Source organism: Ictidomys tridecemlineatus, chromosome 13 (genome assembly GCF_052094955.1).
Source record: "Ictidomys tridecemlineatus isolate mIctTri1 chromosome 13, mIctTri1.hap1, whole genome shotgun sequence".
In the NCBI taxonomy this organism is placed as follows: Eukaryota; Metazoa; Chordata; class Mammalia; order Rodentia; family Sciuridae; genus Ictidomys; species Ictidomys tridecemlineatus.
The window spans coordinates 77,521,826-77,544,016 of NC_135489.1; the positions used below are offsets into that span (position 1 = coordinate 77,521,826).

At 40.0% G+C, this 22,191-nt stretch overlaps 1 long non-coding RNA gene across 3 annotated transcripts in view; it reads left to right on the forward strand.

Annotated features, from left to right (window-relative positions):
- LOC144369931 (uncharacterized) overlaps nucleotides 1–22,191 on the forward strand; it is an 82,959-nt gene that overhangs the window by 18,853 nt on the left and 41,915 nt on the right. For 2 of the 3 annotated variants that reach the window (XR_013429777.1, XR_013429776.1), the window contains one exon: nucleotides 17,872–17,952. The exons of the other annotated variant lie outside the window; for it this stretch is intronic. This is a non-coding gene — a long non-coding RNA (uncharacterized LOC144369931). The remainder of the gene's footprint in view (nucleotides 1–17,871; nucleotides 17,953–22,191) is intronic. 3 annotated transcript variants of the gene reach the window in all.

Here is a 22,191-nt window from a genome sequence, read left to right on the forward strand (position 1 = left end):
TATTTTATATTCACTTGGTTCAATTTTGTTTAGTCATATGTGTCCAGAAATTTTTCCATTTCTTCTAAGTTTTCTAATTTATTAAGCATAACTTTTTCAAATTTTTTCCTAATGATCCTTCTAATTTTACTTTATCATTTGTTCAGACTCCTTTTTAAGTCTAATTTCATATTTTTGGGGGGACGGCTTCCTTCTTTTTCTTTTTTTCAGTTTAAGCATTTGTCAGTATTATTGCTTCAAAGACCCAACTCTTTGTTTCATTTATGCTCTGTATTATTATTTTATATCTAATATAAAATTCATTTATTTTATATTAATCTAATATCTAATTCATTTATTTCTTCTCTAATCTTTACTGGTTTTTTTCCTTCCATGGAATTTGGATTTTTTTTGTGTGACATTTTGTAATACTATAATGAATTGTGATACTGATTTGAGTTCCTTTTTTTTTTTTTTTTTTTTTTTGGTATACACATTCATTGCAGTAAACTTGCCTCTTAGAACTGCTTTCCCTGTTCTGGTATTTTGTGGTTCTGTTTCATTTGATTCAAGAAATTGTAAAATTTCACTCTGTATTTCATTTTGTTGGTTTTGTTTGTTTTATTTTTCTGGTGCTGGGGATTGAACCTAGGGCTTTGTGCATGGAACAAAGATACTCTACCAGCTGCACAATATCCCTAGCCCCCTACTATTCTTTTAGTAATATGATGCTTAGTCTCCATGTGATTTGTAATTCTGCTGTTATTTCTAGTATCTTTTCATGGTGATCAGATAAAATATAAGAAATTATTTTATTTAAAAAAAAATGGGGTCTCAAGTTGTGGCTTAGCGGTAGAGTGCTTGCCTAGAACGTGCGAGGCCCTGGGTTTGATCCTCAGCACCACATGAAAATGAATAAATAAAATAAAGATGATATTGGGTCCAACTAAAAAATAAATATTTTTTAAAAAATTGGAAGGGTTTGCTCCAATGCCTAATATTTGGGACAACCTTTTTTTTGTGCATTGAAGAAAATAAGGTATATTTTGCAACTGCTGGATGGAATATTGTTTAGATGTTTGTTAAATCCTTTTGATCAATAGTATAATGTAAATCTGGTGTTTCTCTGTTTATTTTTCTTTTTTGGTCTGGAAGATGTATTTATTGTGGCCTATCTTTCCATTTATCTCTAATCATGATTGTTTCATAAAATTGGGTGCACCAAAATTTATTGCTTATGTATTTATAAGAAATATATCTTTGTGATGAATTATTCCCTTGTCAATGCATAGTGACTTTCTTTTCCTTCTGATTTTGTCTTTAAATTCTGTTTTATCACTTCTAAATATAGCTACTTCTTTTTGCTTTTGTATTCCCTTTGCTTGGTGCATTTTCCATTCTTTCAGTATCATTGTGTGTATATCTCTGCACATGAGTTAAGTTTCCTGTAGGCAGCATATCATTAGGTTTTATTTTTAATCCATTTAGCCAATCTGCATTTTTTATATGGAAAATTTAAAACATTTGCATTCAGTGTGATTATTAAAAGATATGTACTTATTCCTTCCTGTCATCTTGCTTTTTTTCTTCTGGTGGTTTTGAATATTCTATGTTTTTACTTCCTGTCTTATTCATCTTAGAATTTTAATAAATGCTGTGTTGATAATGTTATGATTCTTTACTATTTTCTCATTTGCATGTCTCCTCCTCTAGTGGGATTTACTTTTTCACATTTGCTGATGATTTGCTTTTCCTTTTCTGGATATAGTATTTCCTTTGTATTATCTTACATTTTCATTACTGTGATAAAATACCTGAGAAAAACTCTTATTTTGCCTCATGGTTACAGAAGTTGTTTTTCTGTGATGGCCAGCTCCATTCCTTTGTGCCTATGACGAGGCAGGTCATCATGTTCTCTTGGCAGAGGAATGTTGCTCACCTCCTGGCATCTGAGAATCAGAGAGAGGGACAGTAAGGGACTGGTAACAAGATTATAGTCCCCAAGGGCCTGCCCCCTTTAATTAGATCCCACTATCTACAGTTTTTAACGCATCCTTGTAATCCATTCATATTATAAAGCTATCAGGGAATTAATCCAGTAATGAGGTCAAAGTCCTCATGATTCAATCACTTTCTAAAAGCCCCTCCTCTGAATAATACTGCATTGGGGGTCAAGCCATCAGAGTATGAGTCTTTTGGGGACATTCTGGATCCAAACCATAACAAGTATCTTCAGTGATACTGTTCTAGTGGTCATGCCTTCCCTTAATTTATTCTTATCTGAGGTCTTTATCTCTTCTTCTTTTCTTAAAAACTAATTCTACTGGTTATAGTAGTCTTGTTTGGCACTCCACTCCTTTACCCAGGCTTCTTTCTTCTTTTTAATGATCGCCACTCAGAATGGATTATAGACAATCATAAGGACATTATTTTTTAAATGTCCTATTGCCAAATAATATCACATTCCAAAGTACTGGCAATTGAAACCACATATGAATTTGGGAGCACATAACTCAACCATAATAGGCAGGTATAGAGAGTTTGGTTGTCACTGGTGAGCTCCTCATGGATCTCAGGGCCACCACAGTGTTTTTAGCAGGGGTGCTAATGGGGCCTGTGGATGATGGTGGAATCACATGGCTGGAGAAGTTCTGCCTTTGTTTCCCCAACAAGTGACAATAAGTGACATCATGCATGAGTCAGTTAGTAAACAGCCCAAGCACACTCAGATTCTTTCAGACTAGTAAAGTGGTTGATTGCTTGATGTTGTGTACCTGTCATACATAGACTATAAATCCAACATTCAAAGTGGATGTGTAGAATATTATAAATCCAAGTGACATAACCTAGAAAACAAAACTAGTGTGATGTCACTCCTTGAAGGTAAAATACTGATTTAATTATTCCATGAGGCCATTCTCATGTTTATAGTGACATTTTGAAGGTAATCAATATTTTAAATATGTAAACAGTTTGGAGACATGAGTAGAAGCTTAAATACACATTGCTTCCTATCTCTTTACATTAGACCATTCCAGCTAACGTCAGTCATACCAAAAGGATATGATAAAGCTTCAGTGTGTCTTGTCAACACTGTGAATAAAATTGGGTTATTTTGCATTTTTTCTACCAGTGGCCTAGAAAAAAGCCAAGATCAATGTGGGTCCAGGTGTGTGGGGAATGAGGGCAGATAGGATGTTGTGATAGGTTTGTCTTAAGTAAAATGTGTCCAATTAAAAGTGCTGTTCTCAATTCTGAGATTATATCCTTCTTAAATTTTCTATGAAATTTTACTTACTTTTAAGAAAGCAAAGTCATAAAATCAGTTTGAAGGTTTTAACTTATTTTTTTTTAATTTTAAATATTTTTACTTCTTTCCTTGGCCAATGCAAAAGAAAGAAAATACATCATACCTTGATTTGGGAATATCAAGTGTTTTTTTTTAATTTAGAGAATCCATAAATGTATAAAGTTTAAGATATTTCCTGTAAAACATCATCTTCTGGGCCCCTGGGCAGCTCCAGGAGTCCTGTAGTATAGGCATCTGGGGTGGGCAAGAAAGTATTGGAACCTGTGTGTGCACATCAAGGAGAAGAGGCATCCTTGTCTAACTCATTGTTAGTCAGCAGGTGGTGGGTACCTCCCTGGCTCTTGACAGTCCAGGTCCCTGTTGGATCCTAGGGTTCATGGTGAAGAGGAGCATCCTGCATACAGAAGATCTGAAGGGGTTCTCTGTCAATTATTCCCTCTAAGTAGAAAGTTTTGGCCCCAACCGTGGATGCCTCTTTACAGAACTTGCCAGTGACATTTCTACTTAGAAAGGCCTTGCAGCTTAAGAAGGTTCCTGCCAAGAAACACAGACTGTAATTGGAACAAGCAGAACCCTGATAGGGTTCACCTGCCAATTGTCTAGTGAAACCAATGTTAAACTAATCATAACTGTAAGAAATGAAGCATTGCCAAGAGGACCTTGGAAATGCATTTATTATCCTGCCAGTAGCAGTAAACTTGCTCTGAGGGTCATAACAGAACCATTAGGAACAGAAACTTTTATTTGGTTAAATACTTTTCAGTTACTTTCGTATAATGTGCTTTGGTTTATATATTATATACTGTTAACCTTTATCTGTCATCCTCATCAATGGATTCAACTAACCTCAAATCAAATATTAAGAAAGAATAATTTGTATTGTACACATAATGACTTTCCCCTTGTTATTATTCTCTAATCAGTACTGCATAACAACTATTTTCCTGAGCCCCAAGCCCATGGGAGACTTGAGGGGGCAGGGCCTGAGGCCTCCCAGAGCATTTGAAGAGCTACACACTGGGAACACTCATTCTGTACTGTAACTGTGGCACTTTAGTGGGGAGCATCCTGAATTGGATGCTTGAGGCAGTGACTGAGACTAAATTCTGACCTTCTTGAGGTGCCCTCTCAGAGTGCACTGGAATATACCTGGGAGAGGAGGCCTGACTGGCATATCTGTAACTGATTCACTGATAGTGAGGCTTGGGGCTGAGGTGATAAATGAAAGCCCACAAGTATCAACAATCAGACACAATTCTTATCATTTTGCACAAATTAAGTAAATTGCTAGGTCCTTGGCATTCACGTGCGGAAATAAGAGGCTTGCCCTGAATCACACAATAGTTTTAGGGGGAGGGGAATGGAGGGTGCTCAAACCTTCCAGCATGGCCTCTTCTCCAGAATCACTATGGGTTTATGGGACCCTCTGGGAGTGTGGCCAGAACTCCTGACCCTACAAATACACTCATGAGGCTCTTGTCAAGGACTAGTGATTCCCTACTGACTTGACATGCAGAAAGTTGTTAAGCACCTTTGCTCACTCAGGGAGCACCTCCTGGAACAGGTAGTTGTTAGTTGTTCTCCACCTTCTATGGGGTAATCCAGAATTCCCTGTCAAAAGGACAAGGCTTCTAGTTATTGGGAGAACACAGACTCTAATGTGGAGAGATGCCTGATTTTCTATTTAGCAAAGCATAAGAAATCTCTAGTTGTCCTTTTGAACAGTATTAATGAACAAAGAGAAGCAGACATTTCAAGATCACTTTGATCACCTTGTTGTTAACACCTTAACATAAAAGGCCCTCATGCAAGGGGGAACTGTGCAAGGACTCACTCTTTCCCTTGGATAATGTTGGGGTGTGTCATACGTACCCAAAGAGGTGCCAGTACTATTGCTATCCTTTGGTGCATCTTATGACAGATGGATGAAGGGAGAAACTGCTGTTTCACTAGGCTGTGGGGTTCAACTATCCTTTCTTGTAAAAGAAAAAGAAACATTTTTCAATAAACCTGAAATCTATGGCACTACTAAAAGAGGAGAAAGAGTGCAGGGCAGATTATCTTTTTAACAAGAAAATATGCCTTACATATGCATAATTCTGAGAATTTTTGGCTGGAGAACATGAGCACACAATGCATTATTGGAAAAAAATTCTAAGAAAATCATCTTCATATGCATATAAAAGTTTAATAATGAGTTACTAATATTATTTCAGGGAATATTTTGGTGAAATATTTAGTAAAATGGAATGAAGTAGGACAAGTTATTTTTAGAATGATTGCATTTTCCCATTATTATTTTATTCATGAATTTTAGTAAGATTAACAAGAGAAAGACATCAGAATGTTCCCTTTGCTCACACTCATAGTCACCACCAAAACTCAGTAAACTATGGAAATTTAATATTATTTTGATTAATGACCATAACAACTTTATTTGGGTTCCAGTGGGCCAGGAGGTGGTGATAGGCCTGGAGAAGGCAATGAGACAGGAGATGGGGTTGGCATGGGAGAAGGCAACCAACAGTTGTTGGGTGGAGAGGAGCTCTGTGGGTTGGTTCACAGTGTGAGTGTCATTAAGTCACATGGAGGAGGGGTCAAGCCAGGTCTTGGAAGGAAGCCCACTGGATCAGGAGGATGAGATGGGAGAGAGGAAATTCTGAATATTATTCAAAAAGAATCAAAGACTCTGGTGACTGAGAGCACTCAGGGATGAGGTGACCCAACAGAAACTCAGGAAGTCATTAGGTCTGGTGAGTTAAGAAGAGGGTGCTTTCTAAAAGAAGTCGAGGAAGACAAAGGGAAGAAGACAGTGGCTGGAGCATCCTCCATAGGTAATAAACGTGATTGTTGGACTCTAGCTGTCTCTGATTTCCACATCTCATCTGGGACTTCTCTTTTTAAGAACTGGTAAAAGCTGCTGTCATCATGGAGCTTCCCTAGGTGGCTGCAAGAGACAGGAGTCACAGGCTGCAGCCAGGAGCAGATGGGGCCAGGAGGAAAGGTATCTGTGGTCCATTGCCCCTTGTGCCCCATACCCCCAGTTTATAAAGCACTTACTCTCCCAGCCCCACAGCTGTAGTTCAATTTTACCCAAATTCAGAACTCCCCTCCTGCCCCATAAGACCTTTGTGTTCTCCAGTCATATCATAGACAGGGGTGAGAAGGACAGGAAGAAGTGTAAAGTTACTCACCTTTGTAAAAGTTAAACCAGGTCTTCAGTCTCTTCCACTTTCTTCCAGCAATCACTATAACCTGAAAATCGAGACTGGTTATTGTGGAAAAGGGAAGTGAGTGCCTCTTCTCACCTTGAGAGGAATGCCACATGAAAGAGACTGGTACAGTAGACTCTGGAGGCAAGCACCAGTATTCAAAGCCACATGACAGGTTACAGGGATAGCAATCCCTGTGAAGGAGCAGCATTTTGTCATTTACTTCCATCTGCACTAGCCCCCATTATACTCATAATCACCCTGCAGGGGGAAAGATTGGGTCATCTCAAAGAGGAATGTATCTTAAGGAAGTGAGGGCTTGTCCACACTGACAAGGAAGTTCCACCTGCATATCCAGATGAAGGTGTGGGGAGGCAGAACACACAACTATGACAAAAAGCGGTCAATGTAGGATCAGATAGATATGGGCTGGTAGTAAAGGAAAGAAAATCAAATGCTGACATCTCCAAAGCCCTTCCCTCTCCTCTTCCAACATGTTGCAAAGGTAACCTGCCCCAGGAATTGTTCCTCCCTGCAGGGAGTTGTAGGAGTTGTTAATTATTGCTTTCTGTGCTGCAACTTTCCTGCTTGGAGCACTCCACATTTCCCTCACAATTTGGTCATATACACAAGATGTAGAGAGGAGAAGGCCAAGATAAGGAGAGAATGAGAACAAAGGAGTTCTAGAATTTATAAAAGGGACAGGACACCCCACTTCTTTGGATACCCATCTCTGGGACATATTTTCTGCAGTGAAGTCTGTATTCTACTCTTTAAATAAACTTGCTTTCTATGCTTGCCTTGGCATTTCTCAGGTGTGCAATCATCACATCTGGGAAAAGGGAACTGAGAACTGATTGATTCTCATACAGACGGTATCACAGATACCATGGGTCCAGTATTGCCCACACCATCCTACTGGACATCGCCCACCCCTGGCCCACCACAGCTTCATTCTGAGCACAGACCCTGAGAAGTGTCTCTGGTATGATGGTTTCCTTCCTAGCATCTCCCTCTCAGGTCTCTGCAGTTGACCTTCTCTGGAACATGGCTGTGGTCTCTTGGGGACAGCAGACTGCAAGTCACCACTGGGGTGTAAGGGCAAGGCCTTACCTTTCAGAGTGTCCCTCTTCTGCCTACTCTTGTACAGCACCTTCTTTACCTTCAGATGCTGACAGACACAAAAATAAAAAGAGACTGGGGTCCAGTTCTCCCTCTGCTCTTTTAGACCAACTACAGACATTCCATGTTTCTGAACAGCTTAACTTTCTACAGTTAGCTAGTGGAGACACTTTTATTCAGAGAACATTTGTAAAGTGGCAAAATACTTAATTTTTCTTCCTTAGAAAACACCAAAAGGTGTTTTCTACATAAACTACACCATGCACGTCCTCAGTCACTGGTCCTCTGCTCAGGGACAGATGCATTTCCACAGGCTCTTCTCAGTTGCCAGGCAGGGTTCTGCTCCCTGAGGCCAGAGGTTTCTCCAGCCTGTAACTGAGGCCTTAAGGGCTCAGCACAGCCTTCACATTCTCAGTCCAACACAGAGAAAATGCTTGTTCCAGTCACCCACCAGGAGAAGGTGACTCAGTGTTAAAGGCCTGTCCTTCTCCAGATGTTCCCAACTCCCTCAGGAGCCCATAACTCAGCCATATAGTCACAGTTGTGTTTTGCTCTGGAACCTGCAGCTCACCACATGATTGATCTTAGAGCTTCAGATCATAGAAGCCCTAGTTTATACTGTCTCCCGTCCCTGGCCCATCTGTCCCAGAATGATGTTCTGTTCTGTCCTGAGATTTCTCTTTTTGAAGTGATTCTACTTATTTTGGAAAAGTGAAAATAATAGTGTTTCTGAAAGCTCGGTCCTTGTTCCCAATGCCAATCCAGGAATTAGGACAGTTTTTGAGAAAAAGAAGGCTTATTGCTTTTCTAGCAAAGGAGAAACACAGGGATGTTCTTTTCCAGAGGCTTTGAATCTGCCCATCAACAAGAACAGGGGGCTTTTAAAGAGGTGATTCAAAGATTACACTCCATATGTGTTCTCTACTAGAGTTGTAATTCACTTGTTAATTTGGGAGATAGTAATTTCTGAGATCTTCTACTACCATCGTCAAAATCTGTTCTACTTTGTTCCTGTGGAGGGTGTACTCAGGACAGATAAATCTGCCTAAAATCGGGAAGAAAGGTAATTCTGTTTCCCCACAGATTAGGGAGGAGCAGGGAAATGGGAAGAGAAACATATCCATTTTTAAAAATAAATTGCAGTGGTAGAGAAGCAGGGGCTATATTCAAAGCATAAAGTAGATCACTGTTACAAGAATAGGCAAAAGAGAATATCTGTTTTTGTTCTTGTTGGGTGTGACCTGAGGTTTCTTAACTTCTTGAGTTTTCCTTGGTGGTGGGAAGGATGGATTACCCTGAAGGTAAGACAATAAAAGAAGAAAGAGCCCCAGTCCACACACACAGGCACGGATCATATCCATTGTCCAGGTGGTGAAGCTGGGGTTCAGTCAGTCAGCACTTAATGCTATTTAGAGGAAAGAGAGGATTCTCCATCATCTAAAATGCACTGTCTTGTACAGACAAATGAGTCCTGATAATTCTCTTGAAAAATGGGGAGTAGGGCCCAGGCCTGTGTCACAGGGCTGTGCCCTCCCATCATAAAGGGATCCTGACAGCAGAGGAGGGGCAAGAAGAGGAGGCTGCACCACATCCTTGCCTCACCCTCCAGCAAGCATGTCCTCCACCCTCCTGGGCCTTCTAGATTCTTCCTTCCAACCTCACTTGCTCACCCTGTCAGAGGAGGCCTTAGTTTATTCAATATTCTTTCCCCCTGGAATTTAGACATTATTTATTTCCTTGTAGATCTCTGCTTGGGCTCCATCAATTTCATAAGTTTTTTTGAAAATTCTTATCTATGGGATTTTCATTTCTCAGGAATTATTTCTTTTATGATTTCTGAAATTTCAATTCTTCCTGTGTTGCATTAACTCATCATAAAAATCAAATTTCTTTCATGCTTATTTATTTATGTCAATTTTAACTAAATTTTTCTCAATTTTATTTTACTATCTTCATCTAGACGGTTTACTTTGCTGGCAGCAAATTTTCTCAGGCTGTCTTTATCTGGCAGTATCTTTATTTTTTTTATTATTAAAGGACAGATTTTCTGGACATAGACTCTTCAGGTGATCTTCCCTTACACTCTTGGAATACGCTACCCCACAGCTTCCTTCCAATGCTTCTGGTTGGAAGAAAGCTAATAATCTCCCTGCTGTCCCCTTGTGCATGAGAAGTTTTTATCTGTTGCATCTATGATTTTCTCTTTGCCTTTTCACAGTTTGTCCGTGATGTTTCTAGGAATGGATATGTTTGTTTTTATTTTACAAAATGGAAGCATTGAATCTAGTGGTCTATGTTTTATATCAATTTTTGTAAGTTTCTAGCCCTTATTTTTTTTAAACATTTATTTAATTTATTTATCTATTTTTATATGGTGCTGAGCCTCAAACCCAGTACCTCCCATGTGGTAGGAAGCGCTTTAACACTGAGCCACAACCCCAGACCTCTAGCCCTTATTTCTACAAGTATTTTTTCTTCCCCCTTTTTTGAGTCTCCTTCCATATGTGTCAGTAGCCTTGCTGATGGGGACATCCAGGTAATGCAGCACCACTTGCTGGAAAGATCTCTGCTCTGTGTTGCTGTGTTGCCTCTGCTCCTTTACTATACAGCAGTTGGCTGTACTGATGCAGGTCTGTTTCTGGGCTCTTCTTTATCTTCCACTGACCTAATTGTCTATTCTTTCTCCAGTATCCTACTCTACTGGTAGCTGTTGCTCCACAGTAGGTACTGTCAGCCCTCCAGCTCTGCTCATCACCTGTATTGTTTTAACTATTCTGGGATTTTGCCTTTTATTATAAACATTAAACTCAGTTTTTCAATCTCAACAAATTGACTCATCGGAAGTTTGGATCACATTCAATATATAGAGCAAGTTGGGAGGAACTGACAACATTTTAATAATATTTAGTTTTCATGTACATGTTATCATCAAATACCTTCTCATTCATTTAGATATTTTTTTATTTATTCCATCACAGTTTTAAGTTTTCCTCATATAGATCCTATAAATATTTTGTTAGTTTTCTTTCTGAATAATTAACTTGGGGGCTAATGAAAATATGATTTAAAAAAAATTCATATTCTACATAGGTGAGGAAGAGATAAGTTTTTTCTATATTAATTTTCTATCTTGCAATTTGGGTATAATTATTTATTCATCCAAGGTGTTTTCTTGTTGACTTTTTTTGACTTTATTTTTTTAGAATTTGTTCCAATTAGTTATACATGACAGTAGAATGCACTTTGAAACATCATATAGAGATGGAGTATAATTTCTCATTCCTTTGGTTATACATGATGTAGAATTTCACAGGTCATATAGTTCTATATGTACATAGGGTAATAATGTCTGACTCATTCTACTAGCCTTCCTACCCATATACCTCCTCCCCTCCCTTCACTCCCTTCTACCTAATCTAAAGTAACTCTTTTCTTCCATAACCACTTCCACATTGTGAATTAGCATCCGCATAGAGAGAAAACATTTGGTATTTGGTTTTTTGGAGATTGGCTTATTTTGCTTAGCATGATATCTCCATCTCCATCAATTTATTGGCAAACACTATACTTTGTTCTTCTTTGAAGCATATATATATGCATTTTCTTTACCTATTCATCTGTTGAAGGGCATCTAGTTGGTTCCATAGTTTAACTATTGTGATTTGAGCTGCTATAAACATTGATGTTGCTGTATCACTGTAATATGCTGAGTTAAGTTCTTTGGTCCAAGGAATGGGATAGCTGGGTCAAATGGTGGATCCATCCCAAGTTTTCTGAGGAATCTCCATCCTTCCTTGAGTGGTAGGCCCCACCTGTGTCTTACATGGAGGCTTTTAATGTGTGCTTCTAGCACCTGCTGAGTGCCAATATCTGGGAGAGAGAGCTCCTGGGAGGTGTTCCTGCAGGTTTCCCAACCTTTCAAGGATGGCCCATCCCTAGTTTCCATGTCAGGCAGGTCAGAGACATGATACATCGCAAGCGTGGAATGATAACCACTCATAGGAATCGTGCCCTCTTTGATCTGCTCCAGCTTCCTTCTTGCATGTACTTGCAAGCTATCTGTATACTCCTTGTCTAGGTCTCTTGGTGAATAATTTTCTGAGATACTTCTTGAGAATCTTATCAAGTCTCTTCCTGACTTTGTCTCAGAGATGATTTCTAGAACCTTCATTGGGAAGCTTTTTTAGGATCATCCTCAGACTATGCACCAGATCATTGCTTGAGTACTTCCCGACCTGTACTATTTCTTGTTCCTTGCCCTTCTGTCTGCTATTACCTAGAATCATGGTGCTATATTTGTGCTTGGCAATTTTAACCTGGGCTCAGTTGGGTCTAGAGATAACTGGATCTTGTGAAATACTCCACACCAGTGCTGAGTGAACCTTTTTTCAAAGTATCTTCTTACCTTTTCCTCCAGTATCTTCTGGTGCTCATTGCTGATAAAATACTTTGGCAATCTAGCAGTGAACTTTTGTTTTCAGGAGGCCATGTGCTGGCTCTGAGATATCTAAAAATTTCCTGAGATGTTTTGACCACATAGGGTAAAGCCCCCATACTTTTTAGTTGTTTCTCCAAAAGGTGATGTTCTAAGTATTAAAAAGGAGTCACAACAGAACATTTCATCCTTATCTTGGGTTGTAGGGCACAAAATGCAACAGGCACTATTCAGAGGTGAATGACTGACAGGATTTGGAGAGACAATGTTAGTTAGCCCTGGTTCTGAATATGAGCCAGTGGTGGGGACTGAGACCACCATACTGTTGGAGTGAAAGTTTGAAGTCTGAGAACGGGATGGAGCATGGGCTGGGAGAAAAATGTCATGCAGATTCTTTATTCTGAATTTGTACTGGTATGGAATTAGAGAGTTCATTGAATAACATGGAGGAATGCCCAGTAGAGGTCGATGTAGTAGACACCAGAGCCTTGCTGTTCAGAAAGCCCCACAAAACCTGGTTGCATTTCTGCTATAAGAGTTCTCTCAAGACCTTGAGGTAAAAAAGCTGCTGAGGAATAGAAAGCTGCTCTGGCTTGCCTTTTGTGTTTGAGAAGGGTTGTGGATGGTAGTGTCCTGATCATTGCCCAGTGACTTTACTGGAGCACAGTAAATTCCTAGAGAATGAAGGGAATCATCTGATTCCTTTTTTTGCTCACAAGTTACAAATTTCCAGTTCTGCTCTCTTGCTGACCAGTATCTCCTGCAGTATCTGCACATGAGAGTTGATGAAAGAGGTACTTTCAGCCTCTACCTGTAAGAATGGTTGGTTTGCACAGAATGAGTCCTCTGGTGGGTGGGAACATGATTTCTGTGGGATTCTTTGTGTAAAGAGTTGAAGAGGCATGAGACAATGGTAGCCATCTTTCACCAGGAGAGGGATAAGGTAGGGACAGGCCTGAGAGAACATGGCTTGAGATTGCTGGAACAGTAGAAGGCAATAGGACAGAAGATAGCAATGGAAGAGAAGAAGGTGTTAAGACAGAAAATGGTGATGGGACTGAAGACGGCGGTGGGACAAGAGATGTCAATAGGAAAATGTTATGGTTCGGATGTGAGGTGTCCCCCAAAAGCTCATGTGTGAGACAGTGCAAGAAGGTTCAGAGGAAAAATGATTGGGTTGTACAATTCTTAACCCAATCAGTGAATTAATCCTCTGATAGGGATTAACAGTGTCAACTGAAGTGGTAGGATGTGGCTGGAGGTAGTAGTTTATTGGGGGCATAGCTATGGGGTATATATTTTGTACCTAGAGAGTGGACACTCTCTCTGCTTTGGGGTCACCATGTGATCTGCTTCCCTCTGCCACACTCTTCATTCATGATTTTCTGTCCTATCTTGAACCCTGAGGAATGGAGCCAGCCTCCTAATGGACTAAGACCTCTGAAACTGTTATTCTTCAAATAAACTTTTTCTCCTTTACAATTGTTCTGGTTAGGTCCTTTAGGAACAGCAGTGAAAAAGCTGACTATAATAGAAAGCCTTGTGTTTTATAAAATATTTTAAGAGCTTCTAGTTAAGTCTTCAATTAGTTCCATTTTTGTCATTCAAGTTAGTTCTTGACTAATTATACAATCTCATGAACCTTATTCATGATTCCATGGAAATTACTTTATTTCATGATGGCAATGACAATGAGGAAATTAAAAGGAATTGGTACAGTATTTGTTTCTGATATTAAATGAAACAGACACCATGGTTCTTATACATGTTAAACTATTTTCACAGTTTGGGTTGCTAAAATCAAAAAGAATCACCTGCAAAATGAACTTCCCATCATGTGATAGGTATGCACAGTTCCAGTAGAGCAGATTGGCTGACGTTTTAAAACATCTCCCTGGTCATGAATCACAGCTAATCTCCATAGCCCATGATCTGCCTGTGAAATGATGCTTTTTCTAAGAAAAGCGAGCAGCTGCTGCAGCTGACTCTGAAGTGTTTTCCTTAAAATATTTCTTTAAATGGAAAGAAATAGGAAAAAAGCTCAATGGAGCACAAGTTACTGGTGACAATCATTTAACTTCAGGCTTATTCTGCTGATCAACTTGAGGTACCAAGAAGCACACTCCAGGGAAAATCCTCTTGCAGAGGGCTCTGCTTCTAGGGCCTGAGGCTCTCAGTGGTGGTTCTGGGTCTGCTGGACACATACCTCATGGTCACACACTCAGGTCCTCATGGCCCATGGCCCAGAAGTCAAGGGCAGATTCTTGGGAGTATGTTGAGTAAATAATAAGGAAAACAATAGCTGGAATACATAGGCATTCTGTAGAGGGGAAAATGATGATGGTAAGTCATTGAGTGTGCATCTTTGAAGGCACTGGGTTTCTCAAACTGTAAAAATGGATTGGAAATAGGGGCTGGGGTTGTGGCTCAGCAGTAGAGCGCTCATCTAGCACATGCAAGGCATTGGATTCAATTCTCATAAAAATAAATAAAGGCATTATGTCCAACTACAACTAAAAAAATATTTTTAAAAAATGAATTGGAAATAAAGTCAAATGAAAGTAAGGAATAGGATAAAGTTAACTTGCACAGGTGTGTCAAAAAACCTGAAAAAAAAAACAGGAGATTTCTAAGGTTAACTAGAAAGAAACCCAAGGAAACCATGCAGAACCGTCCCCTTAGAAGTTCCCTATGGTGCCCTTGTCTTCACCCACCCTCCCACATCCTGGATCTGGGTTCTCAGTTTATAATCCCTCTGAGGCCAACTTTTGGGGCCCCTGGGGAAAGAATAGTGTAGTTAGAACCTACTGAGCCAGATAGATTATGTGATTACAGTAGAGCTGGGTGCAGAACAAGAGGACTTAGGGCACAGATGAATCCAGGTCATCACCATTCCTTTGTTCCCTGACTGCAGCAGGTCAGAACAAGAGGAGCTGGGCAGTGGCATAGAGCATGGCCTTCCTGGACATGGCTCTTGGGGTGCAACAAAGGGCCTATGCCAGGGGCTGATTCTACAACTGAGGACTCAATTTCATGGCTCCCAGCTATACCCACCTCCTACAGGTCCCCTGCACCTGGTCTAAGCCACTATGGGCAGCTGGAAAAGCGATGACTAGGACCTCATGGGACTAGCTGGGATCTTTGTGGGCTTACTGAATGCAGAAGGCAAGAATGGTCATCACAGCCTCCAAGGGCCCAGAGGAGAGAGACAGAGAATGGCAGATAGGCAGTGGGTCTCAGTCAGAAAATCTGACTCTGCCAGGACACGAGGATTAGACCCCACTGATCTTGATGACAAACCAGATACACAGTTCCTTCAGCTCCCCAGGCCTCTCCACCCACATTCTGTAGCTACTCACTTTGGAGTAATACAGGATCCCACAAGTTCAGCAGCCTCTGCACAGTGGCTGTGAACTTGAAGAAATCATCACCCTCCTGCCTTCAGGGCTCAGCACCAGGCTATTTCTGGGCTCAGAAATGGTGTTTCTACTTGCATTCAAAGGACAAATTCAGGTCATCTCTGGCCTTAAGTTCCCACTTCCCATAGAATCCATTCATACACTCATGAGTTACTTGTGGTCATGTTCCAAGTAATTCCAATCTGGTTCTGGCACACAGATTTCCATGACATTATACTTGGGGAAGAGGAGTGTGACAATGAATAAATACATACTGTAGATAGCAGTGGGCCAGGCAGTGGCATGGATTAGAAAAAACAGACCTGTCCCTCCTGGATACTGTGGCAGATTTTTGGGATGGGGATTCAGGAAGAAGCCCATTGAGAAGGGAAGGAGCCCTGTATCATTGGGGAGTGTGCATTCCATGCACAGGGAAATCAAGCAGGGTTTCTGGGAAGGAACAGCATCCAAATGGATCAGGGAAAAACCCTCATGGGTGGAATGCCTTGGGTGAGGGGCATGGTGAGAGTAAGGCCACAGAGGCCCCCAGGGGCCACACCCTGCAGGACTTTGAGGCAGTGGGTGAGAACCTGAGGTTATTCTAACCAGTTGGCATGCACAGAAGGATTTTGAGGAAGGCATGGCACACTTAGTTTTCTCTGTAAGGATTTTTGGGATTCTGAACAGGAAAAGAAAGAAGGGGGAGGGAGGGAAAGGATACTGAGCTGTTGATGAGTAGGGGATCCAAGGGGTCTCTCTCTCCCACTTGTGTTCCTTATATTCCAATGTTCCCAGATGTGGGAGACTGAGCCATGTCCTCTGTCACCCCAGAAGACTCTAATGTGTTCCGGTCTTTAAGGAGTTATGAAAGTAAAGTGAAAAAAGTAGGAAAGAAAAAGAAAGTTTACACTAACAGAAAGTGTGCAGTCTCTCTCTATGTCCCTCTCTCTATCTCTCTTTCCCCCACACATGGAGCACTGTTCTAAAGGATGAGGGCAGAGGGTGAAGTCTCAGTGCAGAGAGGGTTTGACCGTTCCCTTGCTGAAGCCAGTGGTTATGGGCCTTAGTTGTCGTTGCAGCTGGATGGCTGCAGAGCTATTCCTATTTGTGTGTTTTGTGCCCTGCACTATATAATTCATAGTAGCAAAAAAATCATGTCTCATTTCTGTCTCAGAATGACTTTTTGTTCTGTCCTGAGATTTCTCTTTTTTGAAGTGCATTTATTTATTTGAGGGGGAAAAAAAGGAGACAAAAAAGAATATTTTTTTCTTGTTGAGTGTGGCCTATGGGTTTCTTCCCTTTCTGAGTTCTCCCTTTCTCTTTCATGGTAGGAAGGATGGATTACCCTGGAGGTAGGGAAATAAGAGGAGAAAGAGCCCCAGTCCACACACAAAGGCAAGGATCATATCCATTGCCCAGGTGATGAAGCTGGGGTCCAGCCATATGGCACTAACAATATTCAGAGGAAATAGAATTTTCCATTGTCTAAATTGCACTGTCCAGTTTGGAAAAATGAGTCCTGAAAGCTCTCCTTCCAAATTCTCTTTGGAACATACTTACAAGTGGATTTGCTTAATCATGTAATAATTCCACCTTCAACATTGTTGCTTAATTTAAATTTCCAACAGAAAATTTTTAGTTTCATTTTCTCCTTATTCCCTATAACATTTATTTTCATTTAGCTTAAAACAGCCATTGTAATGCATGTAAAATGATACCACCAATTGCTGATTTTCTTTTCCCTCATGACAGTGATGTTTTCCTGTGATTGACTATTTTTACATCTTCTTTGGGGAAAGGCATATTGTTGTTCTTTGTCCAATTTCAAATTGGGTTGCTTCCTTGTTGTTGAGCTATAAAAACTCAGTAATGATTCTTCATCAAATTTAGATTGCAAATATTTTCTCTCATTCTGTGGATTGCTTTCTTTGTTTATCTAACTTTATTTTTAACTGGTTTATTAGGTATAATTGATTTGCCATATACTGCACATACTGAACATAGGTTATTAAATCTTTTTTTTACCTCTTAATCACTTCCAAATTTGTAGTTCTACCATATTAAGTATATTCAAAATGTTGTGCAATAGATCTCCAGAACTTTTTTATCTTGAAAAATTAAAACCTGTACTCATTAAATGCACCCTCCCTTGGCTCTGTGCATGGGGTTCTGGACTTGGCTAACACCTTTTTCAACAACCCTTTGAAACTGGACTTGCAAGACCAGTTCACACTCAGTTGTTGGGAAAGTCAGTGGACCTTCCAGGTTCACTTTCTGGGATATCTGAACAGTCCTATCATCTGTCATGGCATGGTGACTTGGAACCTTGATCTGTTCTCATTTTCTACTGATATTATCTGGTTCTATTAAATTGATGATATCCTGCTAACTGGGAAAGATCATCCTCTGTTATAGAATGCAAGTACATGTCAGGAGATGGCTGTCAACCTCAACAAAATCCAAGGCCCTATGAAGTTCATGGGATGATCTGTTCAGGTAAGACCCATTTGATTCTAGACATGGTGAGAGATAAAGTGAAAACGTTTTCCATCACCCAAGCAGTAAAGAATGTAGATGGGTCTTTTGGACCCTCTCTTATTAGCAGGCTCTCACACAATATCCATGCCTACTACATGGGCTGATGAAGAAGCCAGATGGAACTGAGATGTCCCCCAGCAGAGAGAATTTGGAAAAGCAAATTTGGAAAAGCCCAGGTACAATCTCTGGATACCTCTCTACCAGGGATGCCAATGTGGTTAGATATCACCTGTACAGTAGATGGGATGAACTTAGCTTACTGGAAAATGTGATTATAGGATTTTGTCCATAAGTGTAGAAGGGAGCTGAAACTATTAGTATAGCTATTTATAACAGCAGTTTTTAGGAGTATAAAATGACCTACCACAGTGGAGCCACTGTCCAAATCTTTACTGAACGTAATGTGAATTGACATATAGGTGGGTGGATGGCCTATTTAACCTGCATCAATCTCCTGTAGCACAGACCCCTAAAAAATGGCATGTGTATTACAACAACGCAGAGTGCTTTTACCTGTTCCTCATTATCCCAGGTGGCTGCCCCAGTGCCACTGATCTCACAGGTATAAGAGGGGTAACCCCATGCCTGAAAATTGTTCAGCATGGGGGAAGCCAAGGATTTATACTGATTTTGCAGTACAATCTGTTATTCATACCATCTGGAATGAGACAGGAGAAAAATCTTTGCATCCAGAAGACAAACTTATGCAATGTGGATTGTAGTACCTGTCAGCTGGTCACTGGATATTGTACTAACAACTGGACACTTTATAATGGCCTTAAATTATAGATGGCACAGTTACAAGTGGACTATGATCTTTACTGGAAAAGCCTTGGAAGCCAACATGTGGCAAGAAATGTGACAGGAAGCTGGAAAAAAATGATTATTTATGACACAGTCAACTTTGTACCTGGAAATATAAAGCTGGATACTTTGACTATAATGCAGGCTCTGGCCAGGACCCAGGCAGTACACTTGATGAGGAGGGTACAGAAAAAGTAATTTAGAAAGTGCTAAAATAGGATGGAAGAGGGTCAGAGACAGAATTATCCCTAAAACATAATGACTTACTCCTGGTCACATCTCAGTGACAGATTCTTCTGCCTCCAGTCCTGTCCTTTGAGCCACATTGGGAACAAAAACTAGTGTGGGACTGGAATATTGATCATATCGGCCTCTAGCTAAACAATAAAGGACACAAATATGCCTCAACCTATGTAGTCTTCCCTAGCAAGAGAGCTATTTAGACCACCACTTTCAAAGGTCTTGAGAAGCTAATGTAATATATGGGTATCCATACTGTATTGTCAGTGTCAGGACATGCATTTCACAAGCCATGCTATTCAGCATTGGTCCCAAGGACATGAAGCATCATGTAATTTCCACTTGCCATATAACTCTAGAGCAGCAAGCAGGTTTGGTGGAGAGAGAAAGTCTTATTCAAGTGTTGGATATTGGCCTATTAGGCAAACCCACCTTGGCTATGGCCTGGAATCTTTGGAGAGGTATGTGTATAATATGACACAATACACTATATTGTCATGTGTATCTAAAAAGAACAAAGAAAAGAAAAAAAAAGAAATGATAGTAAGTTTAAATGCCCAAAAAGTCTTGGATACCTTCTCCTTATAAGCATATGGGAGCTCTGACCCCTGCCCCAAAGACTGTGGATGTCAAAGCTGTACATCCAGATGATATACTGCCAGAGTTGACACAAAGAGCTCTGCTGTTTTGCACACAGCATTAAATCCAGGGTAGGGGACAAGTCAATGGGGGCTTAAGTAGTGTGTCCCCCAGAGATGGGTTGGCTATTTTTTTATGTTGTTCTAATTAGTTACACGTGACAGTAGAATGAACTTTGACACATCATACATAAATGGAGTATAGTTTCTCATTCTTCTGGGTTGTACATGATGTAGAATCATACTAGTTGTGTAGTCATATATGTGTGTAGGGTAATAATGTCCAATTCATTCTATTATCCTTCCTATCCCCTGCCCTCCCTTCACTCTCCTCTACCTAATCTAAAGTAACTCTATTCTCCCTTAGCCCTACCCTCTGATTGAGAATTAGCATCTTCATATCAGAGAAAACATTTGGCCTTTGATTTGGGGGGATTGGCTTATTTTGCATATACTTTCCAGCTTTATCCATTTACCACCAAATGTGGGCTGGATATTTCTTGCCATAGTGTGAGGAATCTCCAGTCTTCCTAACTAAATTCCTGTTGGTCTTATTGGGCTGTGGACTTGTGATCATGACCTAATGTGTTAAAGAAAATACTCAGGGAGCTGAACTTAGACTTCTAGTCAGGCATGTCATTCACTATTCATTTTAAGAGTCCCTCATGGACTCTGTCCATGAGTGGGATGCTCTACAGCATCTTCCCCAGTTGTCATTGCCTTGTTCTAGAACAGATAAGTTGTCACCAGTACTTTCTTTTTGGAAGGTGCAGATTAACTTGACAAGTCCCTATTAAACATTTATTTTTCTTTTTGTAGCTGCAGTCTCTCACTGTTTTTCTATTTTCTGTGGAACAATTGCTGTTATAAAGACAAAATGTTGTCTGTACAGTCACAAACCTCAAGTCACACATGAAAACATAAAGTAATGCCTATGTAATGTTCTCCCTGGATAAAGAACAATGATAAGTCATTGATTTGGTTCCTGGGACTTCTGGTGGAAAAAAATGGTTATTATGATCACTTGCATAATTGTCATCTTGCTCCTTTTTGTTCATGTGCTCCTACTGGTGCTTTGGACTCTGCTTACAAGCCATACAGGATGTCTTTTGTCATGCTGTCTACACAATATTAAAACTCCTCTCAGGCTCAAGGCCCATCATGGAAGAAGGGTGCATGTGAGATTTTAAGAGCCAGTTACAAGTTAGTTACACATGCATGTGATCAGCTTCACATGACTGAAGCCATCTAAAGTTGTCACCACCATGATTACCCCAAAGTAACCCTAGCTGGTTTCTCCTGCATTGTTTCCCAGCATATTATAAATAGATGAAGTCAATAGAGTCATGTATTGTATTAACTAGAGCTTTATGACTGGAACTTAGTAGTAGAAAAGTGAACAACTCTTTGATTTTCGTTTAAGATAAACCAGCTACATTGCAGCTAGGATGAAGTTGTTTTTGACCAGACCCATATACAATACACACTTTTCATTCTGGCAAAGTTGTGGGGATGCAATTGCTATCACTGCCACTCTTACATCAGTAGATCCCCCAGTAAAGTGCCCTCTTTAATCCTAGATCTGTCTGCATCTCATTCTTTGGTCTCATAGCACCTTGATGCTGGTTCGCATACACTGGGACTGAGTTGTTCTGTACTACAGGCTGAGAAGAACATAGGAAACCTCAGAATGAGAGCTGGAAGTGCTCCATCTTGGGCTCACATAAACAGTTTTTATATAAACTCATGTAAATTTTCATTCAGTGAAGCACATTTTTAAAAACTCACATAAAAAGAAATTCTTTTTTCTTATGTCCAGAATATTTGTGAAAGATAAGCAAAGCTCATCCTTGTCAGGTTATTTGCTTTGTTTTTGTTCTCAATTTTGTCCTGGTTTAACATAAAATGTGATATAAACCTCCTCTCATAAAGCATATTATTTCAGACTCCATTCCAGGTAAATAGGCCCTGAGTAGACTTTCTACCCATTCCTTTTCATAGCCAAAGCAAGGTTTCCTCTCTGATTCTCCTTGTTTAAGTCTCCTGCTCCTGGCTAAGAGAATTGTTTGTTGCCCTCTTACTCACCAGATAAAAATACAGAGATTTTCTTATTTATGATGGTTTGACTTAACCAATTTTCATATTCAATTGTGGGAGAGTGCTCCCTTACAACAATCCTGTCTTTTCCTTTCAATATGGTATTCATTTAAATCCATGTGATATTTATCACCTTATTATACAATACATAAGTTTGTGTTGGATTATTTTGCCCAACTGTAGACTACTGAAAGTATTCTGAGCACATTTAAGGTAGGCAAAGCTTATGTATAATAGGTATATTAAATGCATTTTTAACTTATGTTTTATTTTGGTGTATACCTATCATAAGTTGAGGAAGCACTTGTTTATAGTCTCAGCATTTAAAAAGAAATCATTTGTAAGGAAATTATAGAGCCAGAGACCACTCCTTCGCCTGTCATATCTCTTAGGAGCCTCTGCAGTGGACCTCTTAGCT